The sequence below is a fragment of the Thunnus thynnus genome, chromosome 12 (genome assembly GCF_963924715.1).
Source record: "Thunnus thynnus chromosome 12, fThuThy2.1, whole genome shotgun sequence".
NCBI lineage: Eukaryota > Metazoa > Chordata > Actinopteri > Scombriformes > Scombridae > Thunnus > Thunnus thynnus.
In genome coordinates, this window is record NC_089528.1 from 32220239 (window position 1) to 32236212 (window position 15974).

General features: G+C 40.1%; 3 protein-coding genes across 6 annotated transcripts in view; 1 reads left to right on the plus strand and 2 right to left on the minus strand.

Annotated features, from left to right (window-relative positions):
- The window catches only part of LOC137194785 (tripartite motif-containing protein 16-like), a 200704-nt gene that overhangs the window by 116967 nt on the left and 67763 nt on the right, over window positions 1–15974 (minus strand). The gene's annotated exons all lie outside the window — the stretch shown is intronic.
- LOC137194786 (tripartite motif-containing protein 16-like) overlaps window positions 1–15974 on the minus strand; it is a 192258-nt gene that overhangs the window by 116967 nt on the left and 59317 nt on the right. The window lies entirely within an intron of this gene.
- rasal2 (RAS protein activator like 2) overlaps window positions 1–15974 on the plus strand; it is a 92026-nt gene that overhangs the window by 21386 nt on the left and 54666 nt on the right. The window lies entirely within an intron of this gene.

The window sequence follows — 15974 nt, forward strand, 5'->3', positions numbered from 1 at the left end:
ACGTAGAAAATGATTTAATTTAATCTCTCTGAGGCAGTGGTTTATGGGAAAGGTAGTCATGTGAGAAGAGGAGGAGGAGGGTCAGATCAGAGTTATCACATGTCAGAAACTGAAGATGCAGCAGCAGAGTCCGACTACAAACACATCTGGATTATTTGTTTGGTCTGTAAAATATAAGAAATAGTGAAAAAAACCAAAGCAAATGGTCACATTTAAGAAGCATCATTCATTTTTTGTCAATAGACTAAATGGACGGATGTGTGTGTGTGTGTGTGTGTGTGTGTGCTTTCAGTGTAAGTGATGGAGGATAAAATCCACAGTGTGTCCACACAGTCATTTAAAAGTCTGTGTGAAGCTTCTATTCAGCTTCAGCAGTCTGAGTTCGTCATATCAAGTGGATATCTGACACATTTACAGTCTTTGTGTTTCCCTGTTGAGCTGCAGGTGGAAGTATAGTAACAAAAAGAGGAACTTTGGCACTAAAAAGACTGTAACGTTGAAAGATATCTACTTGATTTGACTCATTTGGACGCTGAAGCTTCATATTAGCTTCATTTTATCTCCCATCACTTCCATTGTAAGGTCATTATGAAGGGATCTTCTAATGGTCAGTATGAACAGGAGCTTTAATGTTCATTTAGACTCCCGACTGTTGGTTTAACCCTCCTGTTGTCTTCCTGTTGACTATGCAACCAAGTCAAAATTGACCCGGGAGGACAAAAGTCTACAGATCCTCTAAATTTTAATAAAACACCCAAAATTCAATGAAAGTAGTGATCATTACTTTTACTTGCAAAGTGTGTGGTATGGAACCATCCATGTGATTTTCAGGCAATAAGATGAAAGAAATCCATATTTCTGATATAAAAACATTTGAAAACGGGTCAAATTTGACCCGAAGACAACAGGAGGGTTGAGACAGATTAGAATAAACTGTGAACTCGTCCTTTAACCGACTAACTGTTGAACTCTAAACGCATCTTTTCCTCTCCGTCCAAACTGAAACAACGTTTTTATTCCCCCCAAAAATCGGTTTTCAGAGTCTAAATCTTAAACGCTGGTTTGTTGTTTGTATTCAAAGAAAACAGATTTTACTGAAGAATGACGTCAGTTAAAGGTTCCCGGTGGAGTTTCTGACCTCTAGTAGTTTTGTGTCCCGTTTTGTTTTTCTCGTTGGTGTCTTGATGTTTTCACGCTGATCTACAGACGACTGCGAGCTAGTAAACATAAGGATTTAAAACACTTATCAAGTGTTTTATGAGGAAGGAAATGCATAAACACTTTTGTTGGACCTCCAGGATTTTCAGTATCAATAACAGAACTCTTTTAAATCTTCTATTGATCCAGAGAGTTGAAACAGTTTTAAACGTCTGAACACAAACCGACTCTAAAATGATTTTATATATCGATTTATTTTTATTTGTCATTTCGTTTTATTGACTAATCTGCTGATTTTTTTTCTTTTTTATTGATTGATTAATCACTTAATCTATGAAATATCAAAAAAATAGTGAACAATGACCATCAGGACAAACAAAACGACAGCAGCGTAAACGTTCACGATGAAACCACCCACCACCAGTTACAACTTAGGATGAATCACGGTGCATCGTTTCTAACATCAAACACAAGCAATGTGATTAATAATGTGATATTTAGCTTGATTCAACTGTGCTTGCTAGCATGCTACGGCTAAGCGGTGCGCTGCCAAAACATTCCGGGTGGAACCGGCGCTCCGGAATCATTGTTCCACACGTCAGAGGAAGAAGATGATTGACGTGTTTTGACTGTAATCGTTTGGGTCACGGAGCGTATGCATGTAAACCAGAGACAGAGAACGTTCAACTATAAAAGGCTGTTTGTAAAAGGTCAGAAAGAAGTCGCTTCAAGAAGAACTTTGTATTAATTGATGGATCCAGAGTCTAAATAGTGTCTCGTCAACTTTAAACTATTTTCCTTTTAGCTCCTTCAGTTTTTGAAGTAAATTTGTCTCATTTAATATTTAATATTAAGATTATAACTATAATATTATTGATGTGGTGAGTGTGTCAGGTGTCTGAGAGTCAGTTTCTCCTTCTGACTGGTTGTGGTATAAATAGTGTAACAGTTGTTTCACTTTGATTCGACGCCTGATGAAACGTCTCTGAACTCTTCTTCTCCTCTACGAGTGTCGACCTGCTGACGCTTCAGACCGTCCATGAATCTTTGATGAATCTTTGATGAATCTTTGAGTCTTTATGAACTTCTCAGATGTTTGTTGTGATGGATCATCTTTTCTACAAACAGCTGATCTTTGTGTGTTTTTTTTTTTTGTTTTGAACCTGCAGTGAAACTTTGTAGTAAATGTTTGTGTGAACAGGAACTAGAGTTTAAACAGAGAAGTAGTGTCAAAGTTTCCAGCAGCCCCAGGGCATGCTGGGTAGTAAAAACCACAGCGCTCTCACTTCTCCACACACACACACACACACACACACACACACACACAGACAGACACACAGACACACACAGACACACACACACACACACAGAGCCCTGATTCTGCTCTCACACTATGAGTTTAATGTGAAAATGAACAGCTACTGCTAATTAAAGGCTAACTAGCCTGAGTGTGTGTGTGTGTGTGTGTGTGTGTCTTCCTTTAGTATGTAAATACCCCCCCACTCTGGCCCCCCCCCCCACATGGTAACAAAAGGATCACTGAGTTGTTCCTCTGAGCTCATTAACCCTTTAGAGCTCTGGCTGGCAGCGGTGGGAAAGTGGAGGCTCTTCCAGCGTCGGCCATGTTGGACCAACAATGTGAACACAGTTAAAAACCCGTTGTTGTGTCTCAGACCATCATGTCAACACTGAGCTGGTAAACACAGAGGAAGATTGACGGGAGAGCTGGTGGACTGGGGTTAGCCTTTAGCCTTTAGCCTAGCTTGAATGCCGGCTCGCTTTCCACTCTTCCGCTTCCTTTGCACTTCTTTTGGCGTCCAGCTGGGTGGTCGTTCTCGTGGGGCGATGCCGGGGTCTCAACCTCGCGGTAGGCCTCGCGTGACCACGGTAACGCGGTAACGCGGTTATCGTCACTGCCCTCACAGTTCAGACTAAAACGCAACTTTTCCAGAGTGTGTAAATGTTAAAAACACGCCGGCTTGGCGTCGTAGTGACGCTGTCATATCGCTGACGACACAGACGGCGAATCAGTTATCGACTGAATCAGTCAGTGTCTCCGTCCTCTGAACTACAGCATGAAACAGAACCGACGGTCAACAGGGTTCAACGTTAAGACTCGTCTGCTTGTCGGGGATTTATAAATGACCTCTCCCTCCAGACAAGCTAAACATCATTAAAATAACTCGTCTTCATGTCCGACTTTTAAAAAGAAGCTTTTACATTTTCAGAGTGAGTGAAGGAATCAGGAGACAGAAGAAGAAGAAGAAGAAGAAGAACTGCATCAAACAAAGCAAAGCACCAGATTAAAAGCTGCTATAAAAGATCTTTGAATACAGATAAAAACATCACACAACAACTGTGTTAACATGTTTTCACAAGTGGTTAGAAGGTCGTTGACCTCAGTAACTGTGAACGAAGCACTAAAATAAACTGATAGTTTCACTTATTATGAAGCACAAAATGCTGATTCATCTGTCAGACTTGTTTTTAAGATACAGACCGATCAGTTCATCTATCATTCTGTTTATTTACATGTTGTAAAACATGTTTATCATGTTTGTTTACAGTTATGACGAGTTTCACTTGTGTTTTTCCTTGAAGGTTTGTTAGAGGAAGTTGTTTTTCTTGCCCTGAAGTGAACTCTGCTTCTATTCCTGCTGTCAGCCTGATGAGAGGTGACACTGCTGTTCACCCTTTGACCCCTGACCCCCCCGACCCCCCCCCAGCTTCTCCATGCAGCCGCTGTGTTTGATTGACACTTCACTGACAGAATCTGCTTTGTAGATGCAAATGCAGGAGGAGACTCCTGCTGAAGTCAGCGTGTTTAAATATTAAAGTCCAGGTCACCGGAGGCTGAGCAACAAAGAGCCGCCATGATGGAGGCCTGAATATAAATTATTACACAGCGTCGAGGTTTTAGTGGCAGCTGGTTTACACGGTTTGCCTTCATAAAGGTCAGGAAGACCTGGTCACATGACTCCAGTCATGACTCTGATGTCTTTAGATCAGATTTGAGTCGTGACTTCAGTCGGAACGAGGTTATAAAACGCAGCGAAGGCTTGTTGTCTCTGTTAGAAAACGGTTGGAAATGTTTCCAAAAGCTCCTCACAAGACAACGACACTCAGCTTATTATCACAGAAGAAGAAGAAGAAGAAGAGAATCTAACTGTAGCTTCAGTTTCAACACACTGACTCTGTTTCTCTGTCAGTTGATGCTTTAATTCAATTTTCTTTATTTTGCACAAATAGCAGCTGCAGCCAAACAGAATAAAGTCAATAAAACTTGTTTGTGACCTTGTTTTTTACCAGAAAAACATCTAAAACTGTGAAACATTCCTCCAAATCAGTGAGTTTAGTTTCTCTCCTCACCTCACCTTTAAGTCTGTCATATAAGTGACCTCCAGAGCAGGTCGTCCCTTTAAATGGCGTGCGGAGACCGTTACCGGGGACGGTGTTGATGTTTCTGTGTGACTGAGCTGAGTGCTCGATCCGTCCTCACGACACCGCTCGCATCCCGACCTGCAGACCAGGCGCTCAACTTTTTTAGAAATGATGAATATTTTGTAGAGTTTCTGTCTTGACATCTGAGCTTCTCTGTGTGTGATGATGATGATGATGATGATGATGCTGCATCGGAGGATAGTTTCACTGCTTTTCCACCGTTGTGTTTGTTCTTTTATATGCAACAAAGTTTAGTTTCAAGAAGGGAACAAAGACATTCCCTCAGAAAAACATGTAAAATCTTCATTTTGTGTTATTGAATTAGAAGTTGGACTGTGTCAGGCTCCATGCTTGTGTTTTCCAGCTAATAAGTCCCAGATACAGGTCGTCTAAAAACCTTCAGTCCATGCCAGTAACACTTACAATGATCCATGTTCAGCTTTCAGTTCCCTCCACAGTTCCCCTCCTGGGAAAAAGCTCATTTTAGGCTAATTTTCCAGGAATTTAAAGGAATGTTGAGGGGTTAATTCTTTGAAATGAGACCAGTAGTTTCTCCTTCAGAGCTGCAGCGGATGAAAAGATAAAAGTCTGACACATTTCTAAACAGGCGCACAGCGTTTAACACATGAAACAAACACATAGAATAAAAGGTCTTGACAGATTGTTTCCCAGCAGAGAGGAAGCTGAACTCCTTTTTTTTTTGTTTTTTACAGTCTGAACGGAGGCCAGTTTGATAAAAACAGTTGTTTTCTGTCCCAGTCCGATCTGTTAATTGCTGTAATTTCCTCCTGCAGACAAAAGCTGCCTGCAGCCGCTTTAACACCTCCGTCTGATCCCGTCGTCAACGTTCTCCTCCTGGAAGACGTTTAATGTCTCGAAGCCTTGTTTGTGTTTCTGTGACGAGTCAAAGATCCTTTTATGTGCTGTTGTTGTTTTTATGATATTATATATAAAACCCAAATAACAGCAGCAATTTATTTACATCATTACTGTGAGTTTCCCAGTAGTCACAGAAACTGAAACTGACCTTAAAACACACAAAACAAAACATAATGAAACATGTCGTCAGCTTCATCTTTATTAAATGTCTTCACAAAGTCTTTGATCAGATGAAACTTCTGATTCAAGTCATAATCTGTCGGTTTTCGACTGTATTTTGGTTGCGTTTGGTTTACTGACATGTTTTGTATTGATGATATATCAGCAGCAGCAGTTTAGATTAAAGATTAAAACATGATTCATAAAAACACACAGAGGAAGTCTGATTTTAAAGCTGCAACTATTAAAATGTTGTAAATCGTTTTGTTTGAAGCATCTATAAGACGTAGACGTCACTGGTCTCTGAGTTGTAACTGGTATTCATTTTATAGATGAATGAATTGTTAGTGTGTCGTCTTTATCAGATGATTCTTATTTAAATGTGCTTTATTTTACACGTCCTTTCATTTTATTTCTATATTTCCTGGAAATTTTCTGAATAATTTACAATAATTTTTGTATTTAACAGTTACATTTTTTGGACGTTTTACAGAGAAGTTTGGAGCAATTTGGTACAAATGATGAGAAAAACAGTGTTAAGTTGTTATTTTTAGCTTGTTAGTTGTACCATATTACATTCCAGCCTTTCTGTAAAAACTCCTGTAAATTAACCGTTAAATACCTGCAAATTACACGGAAAATTTCCAGGAATTTGTAATAAACTGAAAGGTTAAAGATAAAGCGTTACCTATTTGTTTGCTGGAGAAAGTTTTGACATGTTAATGTCGACCTCTCGGTTCAGTGTGTGTGTGTTTTATCTGCTGCCCGGGTCAGTGACACACCCCTCTCTGTTCTCACTGTGGTTTCACCCGCCTGCCCCCCCTCCCTCATCCCTCTCACCCCCCCCCTTCCTGTTGAATGGTCCCATCTTGATAAAGCCGTGATGTGATGTCATGTTACTGCGCTGTGATTGGAGGAAGCCTGCTGTATTTACTGGTTGCTACGGAGACCAGACCTGCCTGCTGCAGAGGGGGAATACAGGTCGACAGACAAAGCAGCCTCTGTTGGCCTGTTTTATATATATGGACGTGTGTGTGTGTGTGTGTGTGTGTGTGTGTGTGTGTGTGTGTTTTATCCTTGTGAGAACCTGTCTGTTAACCCTCATGAAGATCTTTAGGACTTTTTTTTTGCTGCTCAGCACTTTTTTAACGTTGTCCTGTAAAACATGGAAAGTTTGGAGTTGTGTAATTTAGCTTTTCAAACCTGTGAAGTGATGAAACCTAAAAACTCCAGCGATGATTTGACACAATGGATAATATAACAAGCTTTTAAAATACAACACATTGTTAAAGATGAAACCAGTGGTTTCCAACCTTTTTGTCTTTTGACGTCTTACAAAAAGCAGTGTGTAGTCGGGGTCACATTTCACATGTCTATGAGTTGTTAACAGCTCCACCAAATAGTGATTTTTCCCTCTAAACTTCTCACATGCTTTCATTTCAATAAATGTTCAAATGATCCAATATTTCAGCAAAAATCAAAGATGAGAGAAAAAGTCCAAAAACTGAAAACAGATTTGTGTATCAGAACTTTGTTTTTTCTTCTTTCCTCTCCCATTAATCATCTCACCACCCCTCAGATTTATCTGCTGACCCTTTGGAGGGGCCCCGACCCCTAGGTTGGGAACCACTGGACTAAACTAGCTAACTGTATATAAAGTAGTGTAAACTAGCTCCACCTCCAGCAGCTACAACAGTAACATGCTGCTCTAACACTGATGCTTCACTATTAATAATCTAATGATGTCATATATAATAATATATCAGTCAGAGGGACCAAACCACTACTTTTACTGCAATACTTTAACTACATCAAGCTCATAATACTTATGTACTTTTACTGCAATACTTTAACTACATCAAGCTCATAATACTTATGTACTTTTACTGCAATACTTTAACTACATCAAGCTCATAATACTTATGTACTTTTACTGCAATACTTTAACTACATCAAGCTCATAATACTTATGTACTTTTACTGCAATACTTTAACTACATCAAGCTCATAATACTTATGTACTTTTACTGCAATACTTTAACTACATCAAGCTCATAATACTTATGTACTTTTACTGCAATACTTTAACTACATCAAGCTCATAATACTTATGTACTTTTACTGCAATACTTTAACTACATCAAGCTCATAATACTTATGTACTTTTACTGCAATACTTTAACTACATCAAGCTCATAATACTTATGTACTTTTACTGCAATACTTTAACTACATCAAGCTCAGTAATCCCTCTCAATCGTCACTTATGACCCACTAGCAGTGTGTGGTGGTGTGTTTATCTGCAGAGACTCTGCCCTCTGCCTATATTTTATTATTTCGCTGTGTTCAGAACGTTTCTGGGCGTCGACCTTTGGGCAGTGGGTGTGTAGCGCTCAGCCAATCACAGTGCAGGGTGTGAGGTTGGGACTTGTAGCATAGCGACCAGCTTACATGGCTGTCTCTGTCTCTCTCCTCCGCTCCGCTCTCTGCTCTCTGCTCTCTGTGTCATGGATGTATAAAGAGCAGCAGGTCTGTGTGTCTGTTAGGAGGGCGGGGCTGAGCTACACACACGCACGGAGCAGAGAGGTCACAGCGGACAGGATGCACCTCCCTGCAGTGTCGTGTGGGGGTGTGAGCGTGTTTATTTGTGCTTTAGAACGTAACTGCAGTGAAACAATCAGAAAATAACTTTTTAATTCTCTGATTCACAGCTTTGTTCTCGCGAGCGCCGCTCCCATCATGTTGACTGGTATGATGTGAAACATGTTAAATTAAATTCTAGGTGGGATTAAAAAGGTCTTAAAACATCTTAGATGTAACTTAATGAATCTGCAGAAACTCTGTCTGATTTTCTGACATCTCTGCAGCAGCTGACGTTCAGCTCTGGAATGATTTTCCAGAGCGCTGAGTCAAAGGCAACATGACATTTTGTCTCTCATCCCAAAGACATATTTAACTCAGGGATGTGTTGGCTTCCAAAATGTGACAAAGTGGGTGAGAATACACCATTTGTTCCTATTTTCACCATCAATGCCACATAGCTTACAAATGTAACCATGCTAGTTAATTGTTTGTTTAGTCATAGGTCCAGCATTAATCTGTAACTTGCAGACACACACTATCCCGGGTTTGTTTATGGTTTGCATTACGTTTGGTTACAGTTTACATACCAGCAACATTTCTGGTTAAAGTAAAACACAGATAAGTATTGTTAAGTTTACTGATTGTTTATTGGTTAAGTTCTGCATTTCATAACTTAATCATTTTCTTTGTTACTTACTGTACCCACCATGTGCTCCACAAACTACTTCCTCTATTTATACACTAGTTTATGTCATCAGTGATGTCACTGGGTTAGACCAAGTATTGGGGGATTTATGTTATTTCATTAAATGTTTGGTTTAGTATCGATATGATTTGTACTTGTTTTGGCTCATGTCTCTGCCTGGTAGATTGGAGGACCTATCTAAGGAGAGAGATGTAGGTTTAGAGGATGTCGGTGTAGCTGTGTGCACGTGATCACGCCTTAGTTTGCTTTATCCTGAGTTAAGCTAGTTAACTTTGATTTTGTTTCTGTTCATTTCATTTTTTGAGACACCTTTTTGTTTGTTTTTTGCTACACTGGACTGAATAAATCAGTTTTCACTCATTCAACAAGAGAAACTCTGTTAGACTAGGCTCCTGAACAGGCCTCTATGTGGTTCTACTTCAATCTTTTTCTGTTATTTATGTGTGTGTATAAACCAAATATATTAACAAAATGTTCTCATGGTTTTGACAGAGAGTGTAATTCAGCCAGTGTTCTGTTTAGTAGAACATAAACATCATTTTTTAGGAGACGGGTTACAGGCTGATAAAAGACAGAGAAACCTGATACGCATGTAAACATAAACACAGAGTGAAGCTTCACAAGCATGAAAAGCATTTCGTGTAGTTATGTGTGTGTGTGTGTGTGTGTGTGTGTGTGAACTTGTACATGTGTGTTTGTGAGGACCTGAGGGGGTGACTGAGGACGTTTTAGGGAAGTGAGGACGTCTCGGGTCACTTTCTGACACACCTTCAAAGGCCTGTTTGAGGGCTGAGACGCAGATTTAAGGTTCGGCGTTTAGTTGTGATATTTACAGTCAGGGTTAGGAGCGAGGAAATGCAGCGTGTCAACGAATGTCCTCACTTACATAGAAGTACAAGTGTGTGTGTGTGCGTGTGTGTGTGTGTGGGTGTGGGTGTGTGTGGACAGGTGGTTGACTCTCCCCGGCTCTCAGACATTCCCAGTGGAGGTTTGGTCGGAGTCGAGTTTCTCTTCATAACCTTCATTCATCTGAGGGGGAAACTCGTCTTTCTTCCTCCCTCCTCTGGTCTCTGGTGGCCTCTGCAGGTGCAAACCAACCATTATTTTCATTATCAACTAATTGATTAGTAGTTTAATCCATAAAATGTCAGAAAATGGTGAAAACGATGATGGATCAGTGCTTCTCAAAGTCCAAATGTCTGGTTTTGTCCACAACCCAAAGATATTCAGTTTACTGTCATAGAGACTGAAGAAACCAGCAAATATTCACATTTAAGAAGCTGCAATCAGAGAATTTGGACATTTTTCTTCATAAAAAATTAATTTAATAGTTACTCATGTAAATCCCAGTCGGTATGTTGCTATTCTGAGTCATTTTTAGCCAAATGACTATTAAAATGAACTGTTAACAATCACTTATTAATGGGAGAATGACATCAACACATATAGACCAGTGTTCCCACTGCGCTACTTAATGGTCCTCCAGTGAACAATCCTGAAAGAACTGGTCTGATGTGGCGTCACTGCTCAGTTTACCAGACTGTTGTGACTCAGCGTGGCTAACGTAGCAGCTAGCATCAGCGCTACTATTCCACTAAAAATAACCTTTTTGTTCACGTGGTACTAACTGGATTTTCACGCTGTGGACATTTTTAACACCGTGATAAAACGACACTTCTGACGCATCAAATGCATTTTCTCTGTGGCCTGTTCATTGTTTCTCCACGTCGTGAGGATATGAGAGCCGTGCAGATGGATGACGATGGGAGTCGATGACTTGTCGCTGCATGCATCAGCATTTCCATCGTAGCGCTACGCTTAAACCCAAAAAACTCCTCACACACACTCTGACAAGCCTCAACACTGATGTCTTACACTTTTTTTCCACAGATTGAGATCGAGATTTGATTAGACGCATCCTGCTCAGTGTTTCAGAGCTTTTTAGCTGCCAGATGTTCCTCTAACTGCTGTTTGCTGCTGGGCAGGTACAGCAGAGCGTCTTCATCAGGAGAAAACAGCTGCTGCAGCTGGAAACACTGAGACTGATGAGCTGCAAACAATCCAATCATTTCAGATCCTCAAATGGGAGAATTTGCTACTTTTCTTGGTCTTACATGAAAGTAAAATGACGATTTTTTAGGGTTTTGGACTGTTGGTGGAACAAAACAAGACATTTGATAATAACAAATTAATATAGAGTCATTTCTTAAGAAAAAAAAATCTAAATTCTCTGTTTGCAGCCTCTCAAATGTGAATATATGCTGGTTTATTTTAGTCCTTTATGACAGTAAACTGAATATCTTTGAGTTGTGGTCAAAACAAGACATTTGAGGACGTCATGTTGAACTTTAGGAAACACTGATTCACATTATCTGACATTTAAAAGACCAAACAACTGACTGATAAATGGAGAAAATCATCAACAGATTAATTGCTAATGAAAATAATCGTTAATGTGATGATCTCAGTGAGTGTTCAGATCATACGAAGAGGGAAATGATCTTTTTCTGCTTTATTTGAATCATCTTTAGAGGCCTGAAGAGGTAAAAATTCTCCAGTTATTTACAAGAAATGAAGATTTGGAGCAGCATCTCTCCTGTCAATCATCTCATCCCATTTTTTTTTTATGTTTTGCTGACGTTTTACAGACAAAACAGTATAAAAAGCAACTAATGAAGGTTTAGAAGTGATGAAACAGCATCTGTGGAGAGATGATTTGCTGAGAAGGAAACTAGATTTGAGTTGTTGCTCGAACTTTAAGGAAGAACTTAAAGTTTTTAGACGGAGAAACAGTCGAGTGTGAAGCAGCAGAGCATCAAACAGCTGCTGAGAGTCTGTGTGTGTGTGTTCGGACGTTGTTTCAAACCGCTCACGGTGATTTTCGGAGGCCCGTCGTCTGATCCAGTGAATCATTTTCACGCTCCGTCATGACGTCGTGGTCCGGTCTGGTCTGACCTTTCACCAGGCTTGGATCATCCAGCGGCTCGGACAAATATAGAAACCTAATCCATCCGTCTGTCTGAGCAGGCAGGGAGGCAGCGGAGAGGACTTCCTGTGGACCGCCGCCTCGCTTTGAAGGATCCCACACAATAAAAAACTGAGACTGAGTGTTTTTAAAAAAAGGACACTGAGTCTGCAGGCCGGCTGGCAGCAGCTCTGTGAGGCTCGATGTCCACAAACAAAGACTCTCAGATGGATAAAAGATGAAGTCTGAAGAGTTTAAAACAAGCAGAAAGGTCAACATGTGAGGTTTTATGATGTCATGTGTTGTGTTGAGAGCAAATATTTGAAAAATGAGCCGAAGAGAAACTAAAATAAACCGTTGAAAAACTGAAATGCATTAAAATGTGTTTTCCAGTTTAATATATTCAGTAAAAAAAGACTTTTAAGTGTGAAAGTTCAATCATGACCTCAGATTTCTGATTAATAAAGTCAATTAATCACTTAGTGACAGATCTGCAATTTTATTGATTAATATTGGTAATTTTTAAAGCAAAAATCTCCCAAAATGTGTCACTTCTCACATCTTAAATATGAATATTTAGTGATTTTCTTCTGTTTAGTTTAGTAAATATTTAAACAAGCAATTCAGTGAATCACCTTGAAATTTATAGATTCATCAATAAATCCTGAAAATAATGATTCAAAAAGTAATCAATCATGAAAAAGAATCATTAGTTAATCAAGGTCCAGCTTCTTCTGGGGCTCTCGCCCACAACACATGGTCTTCATCAGTGGATGGAAGTTGCTTGATTGTCACCAGTTGACCTATTACCTCTTTGACCATTGAGCACACTCTATCCACCGATGAAGACTGTGAAATCCGGTTGAAAGCCCTTGGAAAAAAAAGCCAGTAAGTGGACCTTGAGTTAAGTATTTATGATTGAACGTTAAGTTTCATTGTCGATCTTGAAATAGCGGTTTGATAGTTTAACAAAAAACAGTCTTAACTCAAGGTCCACCTGCTAGAGATCTTCTGGAGCTTTCAGCCACATGTCATGGTCTTCAGTAGCAGATGGATGGAAATGGAAGAAACTGAGTCTCTGAACATTTTACAGCCACAAACTTCATCGGAAAAGTAACTAATTTGTAGCGGACAAACACAGCGCCGCCGTATGCATCTTGTGCATGTTTACTCTTTGGTAGAGGAGGTATGACGCCATCGACAGGCGACCAAATGAAACGGTCCGTTACTTTGATTAAATTACAGATTTCTCTGAGTTTGAAACTTGTTGGAAACATTTGGGATAATGTAAGAACACAACTCAACAACATATATAACATAGGTCTAGTTGTTTTTACACATTTTAATGTGGAATAATTACATATTATAGCTTTTAATTAAAACTATCAACCTGCTGGATGAAAAGACATTAAGATTTATTCTCTGAAACATGAACATCGCTGCCAAAGCTTCCAATAATTTCACTTCCTGTTTGAAGAACAAACAGCTTCTGTGAGTCTTAAAGGATCAACTGAAGCTATTTTAGTGGTTTTATATTGAATAAAGTAAAGTAACAGGAAGTCTCAGGGTTAAAACGTTGATATTCTGTGAGGCTCCTCGGTTCTTCAGTCATCCAGGGTGAGTGTCGGTCCTCTTGGAGCTGCTAGTTTAGCGTCCTGAGCTCTGTGGAGGTTGCGTGATGTTGGCTCAGGCAGGTACGAGGTGTTACGTAAGGCCAGCAGCCGGCGGCGTGCCTCTCGTGTGTACTCAGCAGCGTGCCGTCCCCGTCTCCACTTCCCGTCTTTGTTCAGCTCTGCTCATCTGTCGGCTCGGAGGCGTCCACATGTCTCGCGGCAGACCTCGAGCTCTGCTAATTAGCTCGAGCTCGAGTCCCCCCCTCAGAAAGACAGAAACGCCGGCCAATTAGTCGTCTTTTCTTCCTCTTTCGGGCCGCTCGCGCTCTTTCACTCAGCAGCTCTGAACAGGAGCAGGTGTGACTCCTCTCACATCTCTCAGGGGTTTCTGGGCCCGAGCTGCTGTGACGCGGGTGATTTACTATGCAGCCAGAAATAGGCTGCTGCTGTAGATCCTCAGCTGCTTTTCTGCACCAACAAACCCTCCTGCAGCTCCATGTGGCTGCAGCGCGTCAACAAAACACGCACATGAGTCTCTGGTGTCTGAGCTGACGGCGTCTCAGCGTCACCGCTGCAGATTCCTTCTGTTTTATTTCCACTGTTGTTGATGTGATTTAGTTTCAGGAAGTACAGTTTTAAAAATGTGGAAGTTTACCGCAGCTGTTGAATGCTTCCTGTTCTCTGACCTGGATGATAAATCTGTAAATTATCTACAAATCGTTTGTCATCTGCGAACTCTGAAGTCATTCTAGTGACTTAACATCACCACTCAGGGTTTAAATGGACGTCCTGCATCGGGTTGTTTCACAACTACTGAGAATAAGTTGTGTAGTGAGCGACTCAAACAGATCATCTCCACAAATAGACACTTTTTTTAATCAAATATTTCAGCTTCATGTGAATCACAGACTTATTTTCTGCATTTCAGCAACAAAAAGCTGCAACTGAAGTTTTTTTAAATGACTTTTTATGTCTTATTTTTTGCATTAAAGTCATGACAATTCTTAAATGTAACATGACACTTTGGTGCCAGAAATACAAAGTCATCTCCACCAAACTGTTAAAAAGATGTCTTCTTAATGAACATTAAACAATAGAGACCGGAGCCCAAGTATCGAAGTAGTACTAGTATTTATTTTCTTGTAGAAGAAGGAGCGTTTCACAGTGCAACACGCAGGATGAGGTTACAAATTAAAAGCGCTTATAACAGGGTTTTATACACCTTAAGTGGACGTTACAGTTCTTTTCTTAATCTATCAAATACAGACTTATAGATAACATCATGTGTGTTTTCAGTTCTCCTGTCCGACTGACCCCCAGATGACATGTCTCACTCTGAATTTTAATTTCTTCATCTTCCTCTTTACAAATATAATACTGAGCTTCCTTTAACCTTCGCTGATGAGTCTGCTGATGTTGCAGGAACAATTCATCATGATCTAGATAAAACAGTAACACTCTTTATAACACAAACCACATCATTTCTTTTAGCTTATCTCAACCAATCAATACAGATAAAAGTTAACCAATCAGTAGCTTCAGAAACATTTAACTTCATTAATAAATTCGTTAATCTGCCGACGGCTCAAACGTAGAAAACATGATCTGATTTTTTCCAGTTTTAACCTGCGTCAATAAAACTTGCAGCTTCTGGCTTCTATCGACTGAAATCACTTAGTGCGAGAAAAAAAAAAAATCTCCACTAATGGTGAAATAATAATGTGTAAATAATCACATCCTGGACGAGCCACTTCCTGTTGACGTCCTGCGAGCAGACGGAGCAAATGTGCTGGAGTTTACACTGCAATCAAACCTCCATCATAATCAATTAGAGTCTGTGTGTGTGTGTGTGTGTGTGTTTGCGTGTGTGTGTGTGTTTGAGTGTGTGTGTGTGTGTGTGTGTTTGAGAGTGTGTGTGTGCGTGTGTGTGAGAGTGTGTGGAGTGTTTTCACAGCCAGACAAACGCTGAATGATCGCAGCACAATCAGGCGCAGTGAAAGCACCGTCTGTTTACTGGAGACGAGACGCCGCGTACAAACAGACGGAGCTTTTGTTCAACACTTAACACTGATTTACTGTCTGAGACACACACACACACACACACACACACACACACACACACGGCTCTCTGTGAGTTTATTAAAATGTGTTGAAGGAAATTTTGGGGGATTTTAAACCTCTGAATTCATCCGTTGACTGGCTGTATTTACTGGAAACTGACTGTGTTTCATGTTGATTTGTCAGTTATTTCATTTCCTGCTTATTTAATCTATAAACTGTCTCTGAATTCATAACGAAACCACCATAATCCTTATCAAACGGACCTTGTTCCTAATGATTAGTGCTGCAACCGACTATCGTTTTCATTATTGATTGATTCTATCAGTTGTCTGTTATTTGACAGGCAGTAGAGAGACGCAGTCGATTAGTCAATGAAACGTTAAAAACACAGTGAATCTTCAGTTTACTG